At 46.3% G+C, this 22,465-nt stretch overlaps 1 long non-coding RNA gene across 1 annotated transcript; it reads left to right on the top strand.

Annotated features, from left to right (window-relative positions):
* The first annotated feature begins 30 nt into the window (after nucleotides 1-30).
* On the top strand, nucleotides 31-17,344 carry LOC123381298. Its single transcript, XR_006588139.1, has 3 exons — nucleotides 31-264; nucleotides 1,477-1,557; nucleotides 17,042-17,344. It is a non-coding gene; the product is annotated as an uncharacterized LOC123381298 (long non-coding RNA).
* Nucleotides 17,345-22,465: the final 5,121 nt, after the last annotated feature.

The raw sequence follows: 22,465 nt of genomic DNA on the forward strand, positions 1-22,465 counted from the left end.
ATCAGGTGTCCAGTTGGTCTAGGGCCCGCGTCCCGAGGAGGGGAGTGTGGGCGGGCAGGTGGGTAAATCACTTCCCTTAACCACATCCCTGACGCCAACTCGCGCGTAAACTGCAGAAACCTTACTCTAAGTCTCAGCCTGAGCCCTGCTGGTGTGGGGGAATTGTAAGATTCCAGAACTTGGTCACCTTTAAGACTCTTTCGATCCTTTAGGATCCATTTTGGCGTCCATCCCTCGTCTCTGACACGCCTGGCACACAATGTGGTAATTTCCAGTTTTCAGCTGCTGAGCCTTCCTGAATTTGGGACTTGCCCAGATAATGGCTCTCACGGGGGCAGGCGGCGCCCACTCCCAAGGAAGCAGAGGTTGGCGAGTCCTGTCTGAGCCTCGCCTGCAGCTGGCTCGACCCGTCAGATGCCCGCACCGAGGGTTTTGACCGTGGAGTCGGCAAAGCAGCAGGGACAGGGAGAAGTTGAGGGGGGCTGTGTGGGTGGTGTCGAAGCGGCAACACCGTCTATGTTCCGGGGCCAGCAGCGAGGTTGGCAGGAGCGTCGGTCCCTTGGCCGGCCTGGCTGGGTGGGCAGCACCAGCCGCAGTGGGAGGAGCCGTGTGTCCTCAGCGGCCTGGTCCGGGCAAGTTTCTGGCCGTGGGCCCTGCTGTGTGCCTGCCTTCTGTTTGTGCCTATTTTCTGACCTCGTTCTCCAGCCTTCCTGGCAATTGTGTGAGCTCAGCGCTCTCCCTGTCATAAATTCCCTTTCTGCTGAATTTAGTCAAGAGTCTGCTTCTGTATCTGGAGTTGCTACTAAAAACTGAACTGATTCTGGAACCCACTTTATTCATTTGTTGGTTGAAAAAAAAAATGATTCTGACATATATCTATCTATCTATCTATATATATATATTTGTCCAGTCTAAAGGCACTAATGAAACAAATTCCCATGTCTGCACCCACCGGCCATGAAAGAATAGCTTATGTGTCTCAGAAGTAGGGTGATCTTTGTTTTTTGAGTTTATTTATTTATTTTGAGAGAGAACGCGCATGAGCGCGTGTGTGCATGTGTGCGCAAGTGGGGAAGGGGCGGAAAGAGAGGGAGAGAGAGAATCCTAAGTAGGCTTGGGGCTGTCGACACAGGATCCAAGGTGGGGCTGGATCCCACCAACCGATCTCAGATCATGACCTGAAATCAAGAGTCCAATGCTTAACCAACTGAGACACCCAGGCGCCCCAGAAATAGGGTGATCTTATGTTCCGGTTTGTTTGGGACAGTTTTGGTTTGTACCTGTTATATGCCATAATTATAACTAGCATCCTCCCTTTCATCCCCAAAGTATGCCAGTTAGGCAACAGAATACGTGGTCACCTTACCCAGATGCCTCCTGTGTGTCTCCAGGATAGTCCCCATCCTAGACTCTTCCTTCCCTCAAATAACCACCGTCTGGAGGTTTGCTTTAATTATTCTCCCCTTTTCTTTACAGGTTAAGCACCAAAGCAAGAGCGCCTGGGTGGCTCAGTCGGTTAAGCGTCTGAATTCGGCTCAGGTCATGATCTCATGGCTGGTAAGTTCAAGACCCGTGTTGGGCTTTGTAATGTCAGCTCAGAGCCTGGAGCCTGCTTCAGATTCTGTGTGTGTGTCTGTCTGTCTCTCTGTCCCCCACCCCCACTCGTGCTCTCTCTGTCTCTCAAAAATAAATACACATTAAAAAAAAAAATAAACACCAAAACAATGCACTGTTTAGTTTTACCTGTTTTTGAGCTTTATATAAACAGAATCATACTGTTCATTTTGTGTGTGTGACTTGCTTCTTCCAGTTAGCGTTAGGCATGTGAGATTTATGCTTGTTGTTGCAAATTGCTGTCGTTTGTTTATTTTCCTGCTGCATAATATTCCATTACGTGAATATGCCACAGTTTATCCTTTTTCCTGTGGAAGAGCATGTAACCTGTTTCCAGGCTTTGTCATTATAAACAACGCTGTGAGGAATGTTCTTGCATGTGTCTTTTGGTGGACACCAGCAAGGGTTTCTTCAGGGCTTACCCCAAGGGAAGTTGCTGGCTCATTATTATGTACATAACCAACTTTATAATTTGTTTTTGCCAAACTGTTTTCTAGAAAGGAGGTTATCAATTATGTTAGTTTCCTAAAGCTGTTGTAGCAAATTTCCGCAACTTTGGTGGCTTAAAACAACAGAAATGTATTCTCTTACTTCTGGAAGCCAGAAGTCTGAAATCTGTATTATCAGGCTGAAATCAAAGTATGAGGGGGACCCTACTCCCTCTGGAGTCTCTAGGGCAGGATCCTTCCTTGCCTCCTCCAGCTTTTGGTGGCTCCAGATGTTCCGTGGCTTGTGACCCCATCACTCCAATCTCTGCCTCCAGGAGTTCACGGTTGGATGGTGAGATGGACATTAGTCAAATGTTGTGACAGAGGCAACTCTTAGGTGTTTCTAGAGCATTTGACCTAGCAGGGGGAGGTCAAGGGAGGCTTCCTGGAGGAGGTGACATTTCAGCTGAGACTTAAACGACTAGAAGAAGTTAGGTAGGTGGGAGGAGTCAAGGAAGTGGGAGAGGGTGTCTTAGGAAGAGAGAGTAGCAAAGGTAAAGGCTTGGAGTAAGAAACAGCATGACATATTGAGAAGGTGAATAGTTTAATGTGGTCAGAATGAAGACGAAGGCAGCGGAAGAAGTGGGAGGCTTTGCAGTCTAAGTTAAGGAATCTGAAATGAAATATGAATTAAAAGGTATATATTTCAAAGGATTCATAATTATGTGCTTGAGGTAAAATGTTCAGCTCTACATTGGAAATCAAAAGCCCCCTGACCATCCCAACTGTCCCAGGAGATGGTATCTAATAATGTTTGGGGGTACATCTTTTTTTTCCTTTTATTTTTTTAATGTTTATTTTATTTATTTATTTATTTATTTATTTATTTATTTATTTATTTATTTTAATGTTTCTTTCTTAGAGAGAGATCGAGTGTCAGAGTGTGAGTGGGGGAGGGGCAGAGAGAGAGGGAAACACAGAATCAGAAGCGGGCTCCAGGCTCTGAGCTGTCAGCGTGGAGCCTTATGTGGGGCTCGAATTTTTTTTTTTTTTTAAATGTTTATTTATTTTTGAGACAGGGAGAGACAGCATGAACAGGGGAGGGTCAGAGAGAGAGGGAGACACAGACTCTGAAGCAGGCTCCAGGCTCTGAGCTGTCAGCACAGAGCCTGACGTGGGGCTCGAACTCACGGACCGCGAGATCATGACCTGAGCCAAAGTCGGATGCTTAACCGACTGAGCCACCCAGGCGCCCCGGGGCTCGAATTCACAAACCTTGAGATCATAACCTGAGCGGAAGTTGGACGCTCAACCGACTGAGCCACCCAGGAGACATGATTTTTTCCTCTTAAAAATTGAGCTATAGCTGTATATAGGAAAATGTCCAACTGTTAAATACAGATGGGTGAATTTTTACCCACATTTTTATTCACATAATTATACTAAGATCAAGATAACAAACCAGCAAGTTTAGGGTCTTTCTAGATTTTTTTTCTTTTTATGAACCAATAATCATGTACATGTACATGAATGCACTAATAGGTATGAATTTATACTGAGTATACTAATACGCAATATAATTTTATGAATATGCAATTATCTTATTTTTCAAGAATGGGATCATCCTTAACTTAATATTCTGCAATATTCTTTTTTCATTTAACATGGACTTCCCCCTATCAATATGTAAAAATTAAGAGAAAAAAGGCGATTGGTTCATTTATTTACCCGTTCACTCAACAAATACTTTTTTTGAGGTTGTACAGTATGTTCAGCTGTCTGTCGTTGAAGGGCTTTAAACAGAGGAGTAACATAAAGAGGAACAATAGAATCAGTTTTACTTTGTAGATAGATCATTCTGGAAGTATGCTCTCCCTCAGTCCCTTGGGTGAAAGAGGAGGGGTAAAGCAATTCCCCACCGTGAGTGGCAGCTGCATTTTTCTTTTCATATTTTAAGTAGTTTTGAATAAGTACTACATTCAAGGGCTTCAACATTCAAAAGAGGCGAAGGGGCATTTAGTGCCGTCTTCCCTCTATCCCATCCCCCAACCACTCATTTCGGTGCCCAGAGACAGCTGCCATCACTAACTTTCTTATGCATTTTTCCAGAGGTAGTGAAGGCTCACATGAGCAAACATGGCATATGTTATTGTTTTCTTTTAGTCTTTTTAAAATTTGCCTCTTCCTACTCGACAACAGCTCTCGAGATCACTCCTATCAGTGCATACAGAGCATCCCCCAGGGTGCCAAGCCGGCTCAGTTGGTAGAGCATCTGACTCTTAAGCTCAGGGTCATGAGTTTGAGCCCCATATTGGGTGTAGAGATTACTTTAAAAAAATAATAATAAAGCTTTTTTTTAAAAAAGCATCCTCGTGCTTTTGGTGGCTGCATAGTTGTTTTCTACTCAGTGGAAGGACAACTCCTATTGTCAAACCTTGCCCAGAAGCCTGGTATCTTTTGCTCCCTGCCAGACTTCTCTGTGCCCCCAGCTGGCGGACACCTAGGTGGGCTGGGCTCTGAGAACTGGGAATATTCCTTGGCTTGACTGGGGAGTAAGGGGTGCTAGTGCCAGGAGGCCCCCGGGAGACATTCAGTGTCCCACTCTCTCTGTTACGTTGAGAAGCCGCCCTGGCTCATGTATAGTCTTTGCCCCTCATTCTTGTGTCCAGATGCATCACCAGTTGACCTTCGTGTTATCTTGCCCACGCTGACGTCCCTCCCACGTGAGCAGCTGTTCCGTGGCCGTCTTAGGGCCCCCAGGCCTGTGCCCACATATTCTGCCAGATAAGATCACCCTTGGTCGTGGATGAAATACTTATTTAATGAGTGCCTATGTGCCAGGCTGCCTGGTAGCCTTTTACAAGTTAATTCTTGTAACAGTCATGCCTAATAGGTACTGTTGTTCCCATTTTATGGATGAGGAAACAGAGTCCTCTTCCGTATGGACAGGGAAAGCCAGAGCTGGGTAATGGTGAAGCCTGAATTCGAACTCACTGATGCCAGACATGTTGGTTATCCTTGGTTATCCATCAAGCAGTAAGTACTCAATATGTATGTGCTGACTGAATGAGTGAATTTGAGAAATGTTTCCTGAGCAGGTCCTTTGTGTCAAACATTGGTCTAAGCGCCAGGGACTGAGCAGTGAAGTAGACAGCTTTCTCGGAGCTGAAATTCTAGTGGGGAAGACAATCTAAACAAGTAAGCAAATGAAAATAAGATAATTAGATAGCAATAAGAATTGTGGAGGAAATATAGTATGAGATACTAGGCAGTGGCTGGGGGAGTGAGGGCAGGTGGGTCATCTTTAGATAGGGACACAGTCTGTAAGGAAGTGAACTTTGGACTTAATCTGAGTGGCGAGAAGGAGTGAGGTGCACAAATATGTGGTGGAGAGGAGAGGATTCCAGGCGGAGGGAACAACACGTGCAAAGGGCCTGAGGTTGGCTCAAGCTTGGTGTGTTTAGGGAACAGAAAGAATACCAGTGTGGCCAGAGCAGGATATAAGGGACAGTGGTCGGAGTTGAAGTTCAAGATGCAGACAGGGGCCAGATCATTCAGGGGCTTGTCAGCCACATAAAGTCTTGGATGGCTTTAGTAGAGGAATGATATGTCCTCAGGTTGCTGTGTGGCAAATAGGCTGTGGGGTGGCAAGAGAGGAAGCAGGGGGCATATTGAGGAGGTTGCTGCCGTCCCCTGGCCTGGGAGGGTGGTGACCTGGACCAATGCGGGAGCCATGGAAACCAACAGAATGGGGATGCATTTTGAAAGGAGAGCTGGCAAAGTCTGTTGATGAATTATAGTTGGATGATGGGAGAAAAAGAAGAACCAAGGATAACTCCTTGGTTTCTGGCTCCAGCAGCCGGGTGGATGGTGATGGAGCCGTTTATTGAGATGGGAGGACGGGGATAAGTAGGTTGCGGTGGGGGCAGTTGGGGAGAGGGGAGGAGGAAATGGAACTCCGCTTCAGACCCAGGAAGTGCGCCCTGCCCATTAGACATCCCAGTGGACGTATCGGTTAGCAGCTGCGGGTAATGAGTCTGGGACTCAGGGGAGGAGGCAGGGCAGGAGGCTGATGAGTCATCACATTGATGGTATGAAAAGCCACAAGACTGGATGAGATTGTGTGGGAGTGAGTGAAGACAGATCCCTCCTCAAGAGACAGGAGGGTGATGAGGATGCACATTACCCAGGGTGGGGGACTAGCTTCTGGAATGGTGATGGAACGCCCAGCAAGCAGCTCAGCCTCAGACCCAGGGGGGCCCTGAGGGGCTCTGGCTGGGGTGTTCTGGAGGTAGATCTTAGCTGCCATCCACAGGCCTGTGTCCCAACGCCCTCATTCTGAAGGCCCTCAGACAGCATTACCCAGATTTGCTGTTTACCTAACGCTTTTTCCAAGGGCTTCAAAAGCTGGAGTCCCCGGGGAGACGCCGTTCTTCCCTTAGGGCCTTTGGTAGAATGCAGGCCAGGAAACTGGGACAGCAAGTACCTCATTCAAGGTCTCAAGGGTGGGTCTGTCTGCAGAACCATGAGGCAAACCCCTTATCCACCCACATCCATATTGGTTTGGTTTCTCATGAGGCTTCTGTTTTGCCAAGAGGGACGTGAAAATAAAATAGAACTTCCCAGAATAATTAAGATGTTTAGCAGTGGTGGAGTGGGAGAAGACTTCCCGAACAATAGAGCATGAGGAGAGAGAAGTGTAGTAGAGAAGTTTGGTAACGTTTGGCCTGTAATATGTAATATAACACTGTCCTTGGTCTCTACTTGGAACTTCAGCAAAATCTCTTGTACATAATGCCTTGGGGTTGAATTTGCCGTTTGGGGGTGAAACAATGTGCTTAAATGGGTTTCTGGAAAGTCCTGGGGTCGGAACCACATAAGAGTTATATTGGGAGTAATCTTAAGGGGGTTGAGGAATACAATGGAATGGTTCCTCCTCCAGACTGGAGCTCCTGCAAGTCAGGGAACACGCAAGACTCACTTCTGCATCCCCCTCAACCAGTACTGGGTGTGAACACAGCAGGGTCCCCATCAACCAGGACTGAGTGTGAACACAGCAGGGGATCAGGAATTGTTTGCAGAATGAATGAATCAACAGAGGAGTAGGTGAGTGAATGAGTGAAGTGTAAAGAAGGTTGTGCATAGGAAAGAGAGAGAAGAAAAGTGGGTGGTCACCGACAAGACAGGCAAAAGTTAAAAGGTCTGACAATATTGAGTTTTGGTAGTCAGTCCCCAGGATGGCCCCCAGTAGTTCTTGCCTCCTGATATTCACAGTGGTATGAGTTTCCTACGGCTGTGTGACAAATTGCCATGAATCGAGCAGCTCGAAACAACACTGGTTTATTCTCAGGTTTTGTAGGCAAGAAGTTCTTTGTTCAGGGTCTCCCAAGGCTGAAATCAAGGTGTCAGCGGGGATTATGATTCCCCTGAGGGTCAGAGATCTCTTCAAAGCATGGGGGCTGTTGGGAGCACCCCTTCCCTTCTGGCTGTATGTGTGGAGGCCCTGGTTCTCTCCCTAGTTATCAGCAGGGCAGCACTCTCAGCTCCTAGAGGCTGTTCTCACGTCCTGGCTACACAGCCTCCTTGACAGGCAGTTCATACATAGCTATTGGCTTCTTCAAGAATCTCTTGGATCTCTTCGAAGGCCTCACCTGATTAGTTCAGCCCCTCCCAGGGCATTCCCCCTTTGATTAAGTCAAAATCAACTGATTAGGGACCTTAATTACATCTGCAAAATCTCCTCTGCCCTATGACCTAACATAATCATGAGTGACATCCACTGTATTCACAAGTCCTACCCACATTCAAGGAGAGGAGATTCTATGGCACATGCACACCAGTGGGGAGGAAGCTTGGGGGCTGTTTTCATTTTTTTTATGTTTGTTTGTTTGTTTGTTTACTTATTTAATGTTTATTTATTTTTGAGAGAGAGACAGAGTGCATGTGGGGGAGGACCAGAGATAGAGGGAGACATAGAATCTAAAGCAGGCTCCAGGCTCTGAGCTGACAGCACAGAGCCTGACGTGCGGCTTGAACTCACAAACCACGAGATCATGACCTGGACCAAAGTTAGACACTCAACCGACTGAGCCACCCAGGTGCCCCGCTTGGGGTCTGTGTTAGAACTCTGCTACTATAGTACCTTTGTGTAAGATGCTCCCACACTGAATAGGGCTGACCTGTGTAATAACTAGAATGATATCTCAGAAATAATGGTGTGTGAACTCCACATCCAGGTCATAAAAGACACACATGGTGGCTTCCACTTTTCTCTCTCTCTTCGATTCCTCATTGTGGGGGGAGGGATGGGGTTGGAATATAGCTGCCATGTTGTGAGGATGCTCAAGCAGCCCCGAATATTACAAACATACACACATAAAGGATGAATTTATTAAAAACACATGGGGCTTCTGTCACTCAGACTCTGGCACCCAAGGCTGTCACAGAACAACTTGTAATCCTAAACTTCTCTCTCCTGATTCACATCATTCAGGCCCCAGGGAGAAGCTTCTCCGTATCTCTTAGGTCACGACCTCAAAATAACAGTCGTGTCCAAATGTAGTGTCATGGGTCGTACTGCTGCCTAATCGGAGATGGCCACTCCAGTTCTGGTTCTAGTGGAGGGATAATTGAGAGTTGCAAGCACTTAGATAAGAGCAAAGAGAAATGGATTAACTTGCAGATTCCTTCCTCTCTGATAGCATAAATGCATAAGGAATTCAGGCTGCTTTTTATGTTCCATTTTGTCCTTCTGGAGGTGCTCAGGCGTTAGTGCAATTTTTGTAACAACTACACGTGGCAATTGTAGGGAATAGATTCTAAAATGTCCCACAATGATTCTCACCTTCTGGCATTCATACTCCTGTGTAATCTCCCTTTAAGTGTGGATGGGACCCGTGACTCGATTTTAACGAATAGAATACAGCAACAAGGATAGGACTTCACATCTGTAATGACCTTGCATAGGATGTAACTACTGCTTGCTTGCGGATTCTCCCTATTGATGCTCTCCTTTGCTAGCTTTGTTGAAGTAAGCCACATTATGGAGAGGCCCCCACGGTACAAAACAAAACAAAACAAAACAAAAAGACTGGCGGGCAACCTCCAGCCAATAGCCAGAGAGGAGCTGAGACTGAGTCTGTCAGCCCATGAAGAATTGAATCCTGGACCACTACCTGGAAGCAGGTCCTTCCCCAGCTGAATCTCCGATGGGATCCCAGGCTTGGCCCACATCCTTTTTTTTTTTTTTAGTGTTTATTTATTTGTGAGAGAGACAGAGACAGCGTAAGCAGGAGAGAAAGAGGGAACAGAGGGTCTGTAGCAGGCTCTGTACTGACAGCAGAGATCTGTGCTGACAGCTGAACTGTGAGATCATGACCCGAGCTGAAATCGGATGGTTAACTGACTGAGCCACCCTCCCCTTGCCTTTTGATTTTAAAAGGTAATTTTAATTTAATAGAGAATTTAATTTTCACAGAAGAAGTTAATAAAATATTCTAGGAGAAAAATAACTTAAAAAAATTTTTTTAACGTTTATTTATTTTTGAGACAGACAGAGACAGAGCATGAACGGGGGAGGGGCAGAGAGAGAGGGAGACACAGAATCGGAAACAGGCTCCAGGCTCTGAGCCATCAGCCCAGAGCCCGACACGGGGCTCGAACTCACGGACCGCGAGATCGTGACCTGAGCCGAAGTGGGACGCTTAACCGACTGAGCCACCCAGGCACCCCAAAAAATAACTTTTAAAAACATAAAATATTTGGGGTGCCTGGGTGACTCAGTCGGTTAAGACTTTGGCTCAGGTCATATCTCATGGTTCATGAGTTCGAGCCCTGCATCGGGCTGTCTGCTGTCAGTGCAGAGCCTGCTTCGGATCCTGTCTTCCTCCCTCTGCCCTTCCTCCCCTGGCTGTCTCTCAAAAATAAATAAAAATTAAAAGTAAATAAAAGTAAAATATTTTAGTTTGTTAATTTTTTACATTTACTTTAATAATTCACATTTCTGGGGGCGCCTGGGTGGCTCAGTCGGTTAAGTGGCCAACTTCGGCTCAGGTCACGATCTCGCAGTCTGTGAGTTCGAGCCCCGCGTCAGGCTCTGGGCTGATGGCTCGGAGCCTGGAGCCTGTTTCCGATTCTGTGTCTCCCTCTCTCTCTGCCCCTCCCCCGTTCATGCTCTGTCTCTCTCTGTCCCAAAAATAAATAAACGTTAAAAAAATTCACATTTCTGATGAAAATATATTCAAGCTTTTATACTTCCATAGAATTTCATTTTATTTTTTATTCCTTTAGATCATCACGGTCAATAGCACAAACATTATGTAAAAACTTTTACTATAACGACATAATGAGCAATTTTGCTAAAATGAAGGCAAGAAGCCGTGCCTGGGTGGCTCAGTCAGTAAAGTGACCGATTCTGGTTTCGGTTCAGGTCATGAGCTCTCAGTTATTGGGTTCTGCACTGACAGTGTGGAGCCTGCTTGGGATTCTCTCCCCTCTGTCTCTGCCTCTACCCTGCACGTTCTCTCTCTCAAAATAAGTAAACTTAAAAATATAAAACAAAGGCAAGAAAAATTTTATGGAATAAATATATAATCCTTTGTTAATTATGTATTTTTAAATTATTCATTGAGAGGAGTTCCTGGGTGTCTCAGTTGGTCAAGCATCTACTTGATTTTGGCTCTGGTCATGGTCACCCTGTCGTGAGATGTTGTGCCCCTCCCCCACTTACGTGCACATGTGTATGTAGGCGCATGTGCACGCACTCTCTCTCAACACTGGCACATCAATACAATATCCAGGCACGTACAATCATCATTTAATTCACTCATCATTGATATTTTGCCAATTTTAGGACATATAAAAACCATAGCTTTACACATATTCCTTCACTTTGTTATAATGAACAAACTTCGTTTGTTAAAATAGGAGGTTAAAACATATTTTATTTGACAATTTGTAAACTTGTTTATACCATGAAGACTTTTAGACACACGGCCTGCAGGCCTCCGTTTGTACGCTTGTCCTGGGCCCTGTGGATGTTGGGGCAGGTCAGCCCAAGGTTACTCAGCTGGTAAACGGAGCCAAGATGCACACTCCCATCTGCTTGGACTCCAGGTCCAAGCTGTGTAAGATGTGACCTTCTCTGATTCAGCTCCCGGTGGAAGAGCTGTCACCTTGGGAAGCCCACAGAAGCTGGGACATTCAGTGGTCCTGGGCAAGGGTGACTACAGAATTCACAGGGCCTGGTGCAAAATGAAAATACGTTGTAGTTCTAATTAACAAGTTACTGAGAGTTTCCAAATGCTTACAGTAGATCGCTAACGTAAGCAAGAGGTCCTTGTGAGTGCAGGGTCCCGTGCAACTGCATGGGTTGTGTGCCATTGGTCCGGGAGCTTCCTGGAGCTGGCGACTGGATACTCCACCCTCACGTGGAATGGGTAGGATTGGGTGTGGCCAGAAGAAGAGGCAAGAGCAAATGGGAAATCAGGACCATCTATTTGGAGCACTTTCCTTTAAAAACAAATTTATTTAAATAAAAATGTTAAGTCATTTAAAGAAAAAAATTAAGGAAATAAAAGCATATGTTACATGCAGATATGGAAAAATTGTGACGACTCATTTGAACAACTGGAGCTTGGGAAGTTGCTATCTGTGTGTGAGTGTACAAGCATGTAATTGTCAGTGTGTGCACATGAGTCTTGTATGTGAATCTTTGCATCAGTGAAGATGAGTGTGTCTTTGAGTGTTGGTGTATTTGTGTAAAGTGAAAGTGTGTCTGAGCTTATGTGTACTGTCGTGTCAATGTGTGTAGGGAGATCTGGGTGGATGTGTGCATGTAAAGCTTTCTTACTCTGAACTTCTCCAAGGAGAATGTAAAACTGTCAACCTCTTGGGGTGCCTGGCTGACTCAGTCAGTAGAGCATGTGACTCTTGATCTCTGGGTCATGTGTTCAAGCCCCATTTTGGGCATAGGGATTACTTAAAAAATATTTTTTAAAATATGTTTTAATGTTTATTTATTTTTGAGAAAGAGAGAGACGGAGTGTGAGTGGAGGAGGGGCAAAGAGAGAGGGAGACACAGAATCCAAAGCGGGATCCAGGCTCTGAGCTGTCAGCACAGAGCTGGACGCGGGGCTCCAACTCACCAACCGGGAGATCATGACCTGAGCCGAAGTCAGATGCTTAATAGACTGAGCCACCCAGGCACCCCCCCCCCAAATTTTTTTAATTAAAAAAATTGTGGACTTGTTTACACTCGATCCATTTCTGATACCTGTGTGTCAGCTATTGCCCCAGTAACACTGTGCACAACCACAAACAGGGAAATGGGGGAGCACTGCTAAATGCGACGGGTATGAGTTTTCCTTTTAGGAGAATGAAAATGTTCTAAAACTGATTGTAGTGATGGTTGCACAACTGTGAACTTGCTAAAGAAAACATTGAATTGTACTATTTAAAAGGGTGAATTTTATCATATGTGGATTATGTCTTAATTAGGTGGTTAAACAACCACCGCAAACATTAATTTTCTTTTCTCTTTTTTTTAATGTTTATTTTTGGGAAAGACAGAATGTGAGTGGGGGAGGGACAAAGAGAGAGGGAGACACAGAATCCGAAGCAGGCTCCGGGCTCTGAGCTGTCAGCACAGAGCCCGACACGGGGCTCGAACTCACCAACCACGAGATCATGACCTGAACCAAAATCGGACGCTTAACCGACTGAGTGACCCAGGCGCCCCAAACATTGATTTTCTTGTTCATTGGTCTACAGGTGCAGGACGGCTCTTCTGAAACCAGCTGGGCTTGGCTCCTGGCTGCAGCTGAGTTCAGGTGTATGTTCCACATGTTTTATCTATGTGTCATCCTGTTCGGATGAACAACTGCTCAGGCATGTTCCTTTCGTGGTGAATAGCAGAAGTGCAAGGGAGCGAGTAGACACAAGTAAAGTTTCCTAACACCTTGGCTCAGAACTAGCACTAGAACTAGTCACTCCTGCCCACGTTGCATTGGCTGGAAAAAAGTCACATGTCCAAGTCCAACATCAACAGGACAGGGAAATATATTTGCCTCTCTCTCTCTCTCTCTCTCTCTCTCTCTCTCTCTCATACTTCAAGGCCATATGGGGGAAGAGAATAAAGAATCGAGAGTGGAAATCCAATGTGCCTCGTGTGTGTAGCATGTTGATCTTGCTCCTTTAGAGATTCGGTTAAAACAGACCGGACCACCCAGCTTCCGGGTCGGGCAGCTTAAGGTCTCCCCACAATTTCTGCCTGTTCCTGTATTTTGTTTCTTCTTGCCTCCTTCTTCCCCAAGCGTCAGCCGGTCTCAGAGCTCCTGTGCCTGAGTGAGCTACCTCACCTCCCCCCTGAGCCAGACCGAGGTGAGAGGCCCAGCGTCGTCACTAATGTTGAGAAGAAATGCAGTCTCGCTCAGCACTTAGTGCATTTAGGAACTTAGCTGAAGATTTCAAGGCTCACGGAGAAGACTTGCACGGCACATTGCACAACCTTCTGCTGTGTGTACGGCTCTACCATTCTCCCGTCTCTGCCCGGAGACCGCAGGGAAGACTTCCTAGAGGAGGTGACGTTTGACCAGATCTTGAAGGCTGAGGAGTTGGGCGCGAGACAAGGATGGGAAAGAACATTCCGGAGAGTGAGAACAGCAGAGATAAAGTGAGGAAACATCTGGAAGGGTTGAGAAGATGTAAATAGCTGGCATGGCAACGGTGGACGTTACGCTCGAGAGTGGAGGGAGTCGTGGAGGATGAGGCCAGAACGTCCCGCAGGTCCACGACCAGTACCGCTTGCACTGTGTTCAACTAGGCTAGAAATCATTTTCCAGGATTGCCTTCCCTGTGTGGTTCTGGGTTGGCACTGGCCACGAGAAAGATCTGAAAGTTCTGTGTGAGAATATGGAAGGTGGAAGTGAAACTGAAGCCGTGTGTGTGTGTGTGTGTGTTTTAATATTTTATTTTTTTAAGTTTTGAAAGAGCGTGAGTGGAGGAGGGGCAGAGAGAGGGGGACAGAGGATCCGAAGCAGGCTCCGCACGGTCAGCAGAGAGCCTGATGCAGGGCTCGAACTCATGAATTGTGAGATCACGACCTGAGCCGAAGTCGAACGCTTAACGGACTGAGCCACCCAGGCGCCCCCAAAGCCATTTTTTTTTAAATTTTTTTTAACGTTTATTTATTTTTGGGGGGACAGAGAGAGACAGAGCATGAACTGGGGAGGGGCAGAGAGAGAGGGAGACACAGAATCGGAAGCAGGCTCCGGGCTCCGAGCCATCAGCCCAGAGCCCGACGCGGGGCTCGAACTCACGGACTGTGAAATCGTGACCTGGCTGAAGTTGGACGCTTAACCAACTGAGCCACCCAGGGGCCCCTCAAAGCCATTTTTTTAATGCTCTGAAGGTCGAGGCAAGGTCCCAGGCACTGTGAACACAGGTTCCAGTTGTTCCTCTCCGTTGTCCTTGTGGCTCCAAGTTCATCCTTCCAGGTTCCAGTTTGGCCTTGCTCCAGTTCATGCCCAGCCCTCCCCCTTGACAGCTGATCCACAGGATGCAGAGACAAGATCATTGCCTAGGCTCCTCTACTGGCTTCCACAACTGTGTACCAGCTAATCCCTGTGATTCTGTCTTCTTCTTTTTTTAAGTTTACTTATTTATTTCGAAAGAGAGAGAGAGAGTGTGCAGGGGAGGTGGAGAGACAGAGGGAGACAGAGAATCCCAAACAGGCTGCACACTGTCAGCACAGAGCCCGGCGTGGGGCTCGAACCCACTGATCGTGAGATTCTGACATGAGCTGAAATCAAGAGTCGGACACCCAACCGACAGAGCCACCCAGGCGCCCCCATAATCCTGTCTTCTATGCTGTTCGTAGTGATTCTCTGGGGGCACCCTGACTAAAAAAGCCAGGATCACAGAGACTACTGTGTGCCACACCGAGGAGTTTGGGGTCATCTTTTAGCATTTTTTCCCCTCGACTTTCATCTGAGGGCCGCTGTGACAGAGGTAATGCTAACTGTCCGCCAAAGCCCTTCTTCCTGAGCATGTGGTTACATCTCCAGCCTCCTTTGCGTCTAGATGAAGTTCTTGCTGATAGAACGTGGGCTGAAGTGAAGTGTGCGCGTCCGGGCCTGGCACCCAGATCCTTCCATGTGACACTGTGGACTTGACCTCACTTCCCCAGTCTGCTGGCTGAATGAGGAAGTCCAAGTGGACCCCAAGGCCTGGAGGGTTACAGGGCCATTAGCCGCAAAGAACCTGGGTCCTTGAATGCTTCCACAGAGCCAGAGAGCCCCCACTGCCCTGCCTCGGCTGTGACTTGAGAACTAGAATTTTACTGGGTAAAGCCAGTAAGATGTGCAATTGCTAGAGTGGGTACCCCAACTTACTGAAAGCAGCCACCTTCACAGTCCTCTCCGTAACTTTTACCACCGTACCTTTGTTGCTTTAATCGCTTAAAAGAAACCCAATGCACTCTCTATATAACCTTAAATGTATTTAAAAAGAGAAACTTGTGGGGCGCCCTCGTGCCTCAGTTGGTTAAGCATCTGACTCTTGACCTCAGTCTAGGTCTTGATCTCAGGGCTGTGAGTTCAAGCCCCGCGTTGGGCTCTGCCTTGAGCGTGAAGCCTACTTTAAAAAAATAAGATAAATAAATAACAAAGAAAGAGCACTTCATGTTATTATCCATGAACAGAAAAGCAGAGAGACACTCATAGTAGAGAGACAGTAACAGTAAAAAATAAACACTGAGGGGCGCCTGGGTGGCTCAGTCGGTTGAGCGTCCGACTTCAGCTCAGGTCACGATCTCGTAGTCCGTGAGTTCGAGCCCCGCATCGGGCTCTGGGTTGATGGCTCGGAGCCTGGAGCCTGCTTCCGATTCTGTGTCTCCCTCTCTCTCTCTGCCCCTCCCCCGTTCATGCTCTGTCTCTCTCTGTCTCAAAAATAAATAAACGTTAAAAAAATTTTTTTTAAAAACACTGAAAAATCAAACAATGATGTGAAATTCTTGCTGTATCCTGGACCCAATAAGGGCTCTGGAACCTGAGACCTGCTCACACTTTGTCATGAAGGGAGATTAATGTGCGTTTGATAAGTGTTAAGGACAGGCTAGTACCAAACTGAGACTTTCTCTTTAAATGATCCTCAACCACCAGTGATGATCACACCACACTCTATGAAATTATCTGAGCAAAAGAAAGCTGAACAATTTAAAAACATGTTTTATTGCAGAAGATTGCAAAGGCATATACATAAATGTATGTCATACACGTGTATGATGCCCATCTGTACATTACCCAGTTTCAACAGCTATCAACTTTTCGCCATTCTAATACATCTGCTATCCATACAGCCCCACCCACCCCTCACTTCTTTTTCTTTCCTGGATTTTTTTCTAATTTTTTTAAATGTTCATTTCTGAGAGAGACAGAGCATGAGAAGGGGAGGGGCAGAGCGAGAAGGGGACACAGAATCTGAAGCAGGCTCCAGGCTCCGAGCTGTCAGCACACAGCCCGATGTGGGGCTCAACCTCATGAATCACGAGATCGTGACCTGAGCCGAAGTCGGACGCTTAACCGACTGAACCACCCAAGTGCCCCTTTCCTGAATTATTTTAAAATAAAACCCAAACATCATATAATTTCACCTACAAATACTTCAGTACATAGTTCTACTAATAAAGACATTTAAAAAATAAATAAGGACAATTAAAAAGCGATGCCATATTGTACTGAATACTCAGTCTGTGTTCAATTTTCCCTAATTACTGCACAAATGAGATTTTATACCCGATTTGTTTAAATCTGGACACAGCACATATTGCATTTGGTTGGTAGGCACGTAGTCTCTTCGAACCCCCTGTTTGATTGATTGCAGTAACTGGCCTCTCTCCACACCCAGCAATGTGACTTTGCAGCCTCTCCTACTGAGAGATGGGGATCTATTTCCCCACCTTGGAATCTGGGCTTGATCATGGGACTTGCTTTGGCCAACAGGATGCAGAAGTGATGCCGCATGATTTCTGGGTCCGGGCGGTGAGATGATCCCACGTATTCTCTTGGGCCCCTACCTCGGCCAGAGAACAAGCTCAGACAGCTTGCTGTGGGTAAGAGAATTTGTGGAGGAGGACTTTCCCGGCGAGGACATTCCAGATGAGCTGGTCCCCACCTGACCTGCCTGCTGACCGTAGATTCATGAACAAACCCAGCCTAGATCAGCTCAACTTGGCCCAGACCGAAAGAACTGCCCACCTGACCACAGACTCATGAGAAATAATAAATTGTTATTTTAAATCACTACATTCTAGTGTGATATTTTAACTTATGGTGGCAAACAAAGAACTGATACAAATCTACAAAAGTAAACAAATTTATACAAATATCATTAACTTAAGACAGTAGGTCATTGGTTCTTTAGTTCTTGACATTCTAAGACTTCTTCTAATTGCATTCTATGTGTCATTTAATGTTAGTCCTCTTATTTCTTGTACACTGGTGGTTAATCTTGAGCATGGATTCAATTAAGATTTGTTTTTGGCAAGAATACTTTCTAGAGATACATCCTCTGCACTACCCAGTAGGTACACAATGTCCGGTTATCCCATTTTGAATAGTGTTAAGATCTATCAGTGGTTTCAATCAATAATTTCAGACAAGGTTGGAATATCCAGAGAGACTTCCTGGAGGAGTCAGGCTTGAGTCGGACCCCTCTGAAGGACAAGTGGGATTTAGACAGGCCAACAGAAGTTGGAAATACTCCAAACGAGGAGGGAAGGGTGGTTAGTATGAGTCAGTGTTCTGAAAACGTGGAACAAGTGAAAAAGCGGTTAATTCTCCCTCATATCATTTTCCACTGTTATCCTCTGGTCTAGAGTCCAGAGTAGGAACCAGATCTTATCTCAGGTTTTAATTCTAATAAGTTGGTAATGGGTACATGGAGCACTTTGTTGGGACACATTGTGAAATTGCATTCCTACTTAGTGGCAAAGATTGCTGTGATTGACTGTTGTTGTCTCTCAAGGGCCTGGGATGCGGCATGGTGTTATGACTGCTGTGAATCTGCCCGAGATCAATGACTGTGTCCTCATTTCAGGGTCTTTGACATTGGATCCTAGAAAGAAATAAGGGCTAAGGAATACCTGGCATGACTTGTGGTAGACTTTCTGGTTGCTTACCAACCTTCATTCACCTTTTTGTCTTTTCTAACAGAACCTTAGGTATTAGATGGAAGAGACTAATTAAGACATAAACAGGGGCGCCCGGGTGGCTCAGTCAGTTAAGCATCTGACTTTGGCTCAGGTCATGATTTCACCATTGGTGGGTTCGAGCCCTGCGTTGGGCTCTGGGCTGACAGCTCAGAGCCTGGAGCCTGCTTTGGATTCTGTGTCTCCCTCTCTCCCTGCCCCTCCCCCACTCCCTCGCTCTCCCCAAAACAAATAAACATGAAAAAAAAAAAGACATAAACAATGACCTAGTTCTGGCCAGTAAGAAACAAGGGGATGGCTCCTCATTGGGCTTCTTTAGAATCTTTTTCTTCCTGAATTAAAAGAAATGTTTGAAGAGATGCTTCCCACCCTAACTTCCTTTGGGGGTGATTGCATGAGGACATGATGCCTAGAGCAGTGGCAGCCATTTTGTGACCATGGGGAGATATGGCCAACACATTAAGGATGGTGGGACAAAAAAAAAAGAAAGAATCTGGGTTTTTGATGAAGTTGTTGAGTTATGAACAAACTCTGGAACCTATTGCCAAATCTGTTGTTATGTAAAAAGTAAACCTCTATTATTTAATCCATGTTACACAAGCATTCTTTTACTTGTAGCCGAAGAAAACTCAAAGGACACACTGACCATCTCCATGCTTCATGGGTGTGGTTTGGGCTAGCCTTTGCAAACTGGGTGTAGTCCAGGCTAGCATTTTCATGGCTGAGTCATGAAATCAATTTAGTGGGTCATGACCAACATTTAAAAAATGAGACACAATATATAATACGAGAATGCACGGCACACAGAAAGGATAAATATTGTTTTCGCAGAACCCTTCTTTTAATTATGTGTGTTCCAGGTTAGGTTCTCCAAGGAAGTAGATCCTGAGACAGAATTTAGTGTTTGGGAGATTTATTAGGTACTGTTGTTGAGATCAACGCCCGTGGAAGGGAGAGGAAGGAAGCAGGAGTGTGCAGTGGGGAGAGGTCAAGCTGGGAGGGAGGTCCTGCGATGACCTTGACTAACCCCACAGGGAACAACGTAGCAGTTAAAATGGCTCTTCAGAATTGTCCTGAGTCGGGCCAAGATAGCCAGGCCCATATCTCCCCACCCGCCCTATCAATCACCGGACCTGAGCGACCCCTGGAAAAGGGTATGACCTTGGCCAAGGTGGCTCCCTTCAGTTGAGGCAGGGACTCAGCTCAAGGGCTTGACAGCTAGAGACTTTCTGCAGACCGCACTCCCAAAAGTTAACAAAGTCCTCCTTGGAGGAGGATGGAGCGCTTCCCGTCCATCTGTGTGTGTGTGTGTGTGTGTGTGTGTGTGTGTGTGTGTGTAAGAGTGAACCAGGTTGTAATGCAAATGGATTGCTGACTGTGTGTCCCGGTCAGAGTAGTCTGCAGGCCTCCAGCTGGGCTGTGTTGCACTTTGACCTGAGTTGTTTTCCTTCTAATTATCTTTTGGGGCGTAGTCACTTTTCCCAAGGCTCCATTTGCGAGAGTCAGCGCTGTCTTGGTGAGACAGCCCCCTGGCATATGTGAACACCAGGGCAAAGCCCAGCTGCTGGTGCCTCCCATGCATTAAGAAATGGCAGCTGCTGCCAATGTCCCCAAATGAAAAACGACTAAGGAAGATTAAAGCCAAGCAATGTCATTATCCCTGATGAAGCACACACGCAGGAGTCCTCCGCTCCTCCCTTGATCCTGTCTTGGCAGCCTCCTTTTCTACCCTCAGTTCATTTCTGTCTTCCTTCCCCAGCAGCTTGTCTTTAGCAAATTGTATTTTAAGTCATGTAATTATAAGTGGGTTAAAGCTCGGAGCAAGCTCTGCTCTTGGCAAAAATCCGGAGGAACCTCTCTTGCTGTTGGTTTTCGAAACCCTCCATTAGTGGCTCTGATTGTTGCCTGAATGGGGGCGGGCGGGAAGGAGGGTAAAAATCACGGGGGCTGTGCCTCTGCCCTCTGACCGGGAAAGGAGGCCCCAGCTTTCTGCGGAGGAGCCGGATTTACAGTCAGGTTTCCTGTGCGCCAGAATCCCTTGGGGTGGGGGGGTACGGGGGTGTGGAGGCTGCTAAAAATGCAGATTCCTGGGCCCTTCCCAAAGATCCAATGAGTTGGGCTGTCCAGGAGGGTGTGACTCAGAAATCTGCATTTTAAAAACTTCTCACCCTGAAATAATTCCACTCTTACAGAAAAGTTACAAAACTGGTGCAAAGGATTCATCTATCCCTTCCACCCCGATTTTCACCATTTTCTTCTATCACTTCTCTTTCTGTATATAAACGTGCACCTTATTGCCTTCCGCACTGTGTGAGAAGTGGCAAACGTGATGCCTCTTTACCTTTGCTTCTCTCCTAAGAACAATGACATTTTCTTACATGACTACAGCATACTTATCAAATTCAGGATATTTAGTATTGAGGCTGAGGAGGGAGCGTGGGGCAAGCTGAGGGCCAAGTACAGGCTAACAGCAACCCCTCCCTCCCCCCCCCCCCCCCCGAGGTGAGACACATGTGAGCCTCCTTGGACACTCCTGGCTGCCTGAGAACAAGGGAAAGGGAAGAAAGCAGGTGGTTGACAGATACAGATTACAGTCCTGCAGGACAGGAGTCTCCTTAGCGTACGGACAACTTCGTAAACTGCAAGAAAAGGGCAATCTTATCCATAGCCCGATCTCCAGAAACCTATAGACTCCGTTTCCTGGAGCCCTAATATCACCCCTCATCAGGATGGAAGGGGGTTTAAGTGCTTGCCATCGTGACGTCAGAAACAAAGGCAAATGAAAAATTAAATGCCCTGACTGCCTACAGCCCAGTGACGAGTCCTTGAAACAGGCAGGGTGACCTTCCCCTAGGAGCCCAGCTGACTCCGTGATGACACTTGGCTTGGGGCAAAAGGAAATCTTGGCTTAACATTACCCTGACCCCCCAGGATCCTGTGAGTCTCCTTAAACACATAAAAATCCCTTTGCAAGCCTCCTTTATCTTTAACCCCCAAGGGTGTGTTGGCAATTATACCCCAAGCGTATGACCCCTGACACGCATCAGAAGGGTCTCACGTCAGGGGTTTTGCTAAACAGCGCTAAATGGCGTTTCGCTAACAACAGCTAGCCCCTCAAGGTCCTGGAAACCGTGCTTCCAAAATTTCTTAGAGACTTGGGCTGTCCCTAACCCCCCTCCCAACCTGAAGGTATATAATCAGTCGCCCTTCACAACCCCGGTGCGGCTCTTCCTGCCCACGGGTCCTGTCCCCGTGCTTTAAAAAAATCACCTTTTTGCACCAAAGATGTCTTCAAGAATTCTTTCTTGGTCGTTGGCTCTGATCCCCACCATCACCCCAAAAACCCATCAATACAATACTATATTATCTAATCTACAGTACATAGCAAATGTCTTTAATTGTCCCCCTCTTTTTAAGATAAGTTTTTTAAAAGTGTATATATTTATTTTGAGAGAGATAGAGAGAGAAAGAGAGAGAGAGAGAGAGAGAGAGAGAGAGAGAGAGAGAGAGACAATCCCAAGCAGGCTCCTCACTGTCAGCAGGGAGCCTGACACTGGGCTCAAACCTACGAACCGCAAGATCATGACCTCAGCGGAAATCAAGAGTCCAACGCTTAACTGACTGAGCTACCCAGGCGCCCCTGTCCCCGACTCTAATAATCCAGAATCACAGAGTGCTTTTGGTTGCCATTTCTTTTTGTCTCTTTTAATCTGACGTTTCCGCAGCCTTTCTTTTTTTGTTTTTAGGTGGGTTGGTTTTTATTTTATTTTATTTTATTTTATTTTATTTTATTTTATTTTATTCTATTTTAGTCATTCATGACCTTGACATTTTTGAAGCATCTAGACCAGTTGTTTGACTTGCATTTGTCTGGGGAACCTGTATTGTTAACATCTCCGTTGACCTTGAGCTCTTTGGAAAGATTGGGCAGCCCAGGCTAAGACACAGATGCTCCAGACTCTTACCTCTCAGTAATGCCGATGTCCAGAGGATTTGGAAACAGTAGCTTTGTGGGGCACCAGATTTAGCTCCTCAGTGAGGTTTTGAGTTTGGGGCCTTTTTTTTTTTTTAAGATCCGATTTGCTCAGAACTCAAATCCAAGAGATCTCTTTAATTGTCTGCATTACTAAGCTGGTGCAGTCTGAAGGGATCCCGCTGGGCTTTTAATTTCTCCGACTTTGATCCGCTGCAAGGCGGGAGGATTCTGGCAAGGTCA

The sequence above is a fragment of the Felis catus genome, chromosome D3, assembly GCF_018350175.1.
Source record: "Felis catus isolate Fca126 chromosome D3, F.catus_Fca126_mat1.0, whole genome shotgun sequence".
In the NCBI taxonomy this organism is placed as follows: Eukaryota; Metazoa; Chordata; class Mammalia; order Carnivora; family Felidae; genus Felis; species Felis catus.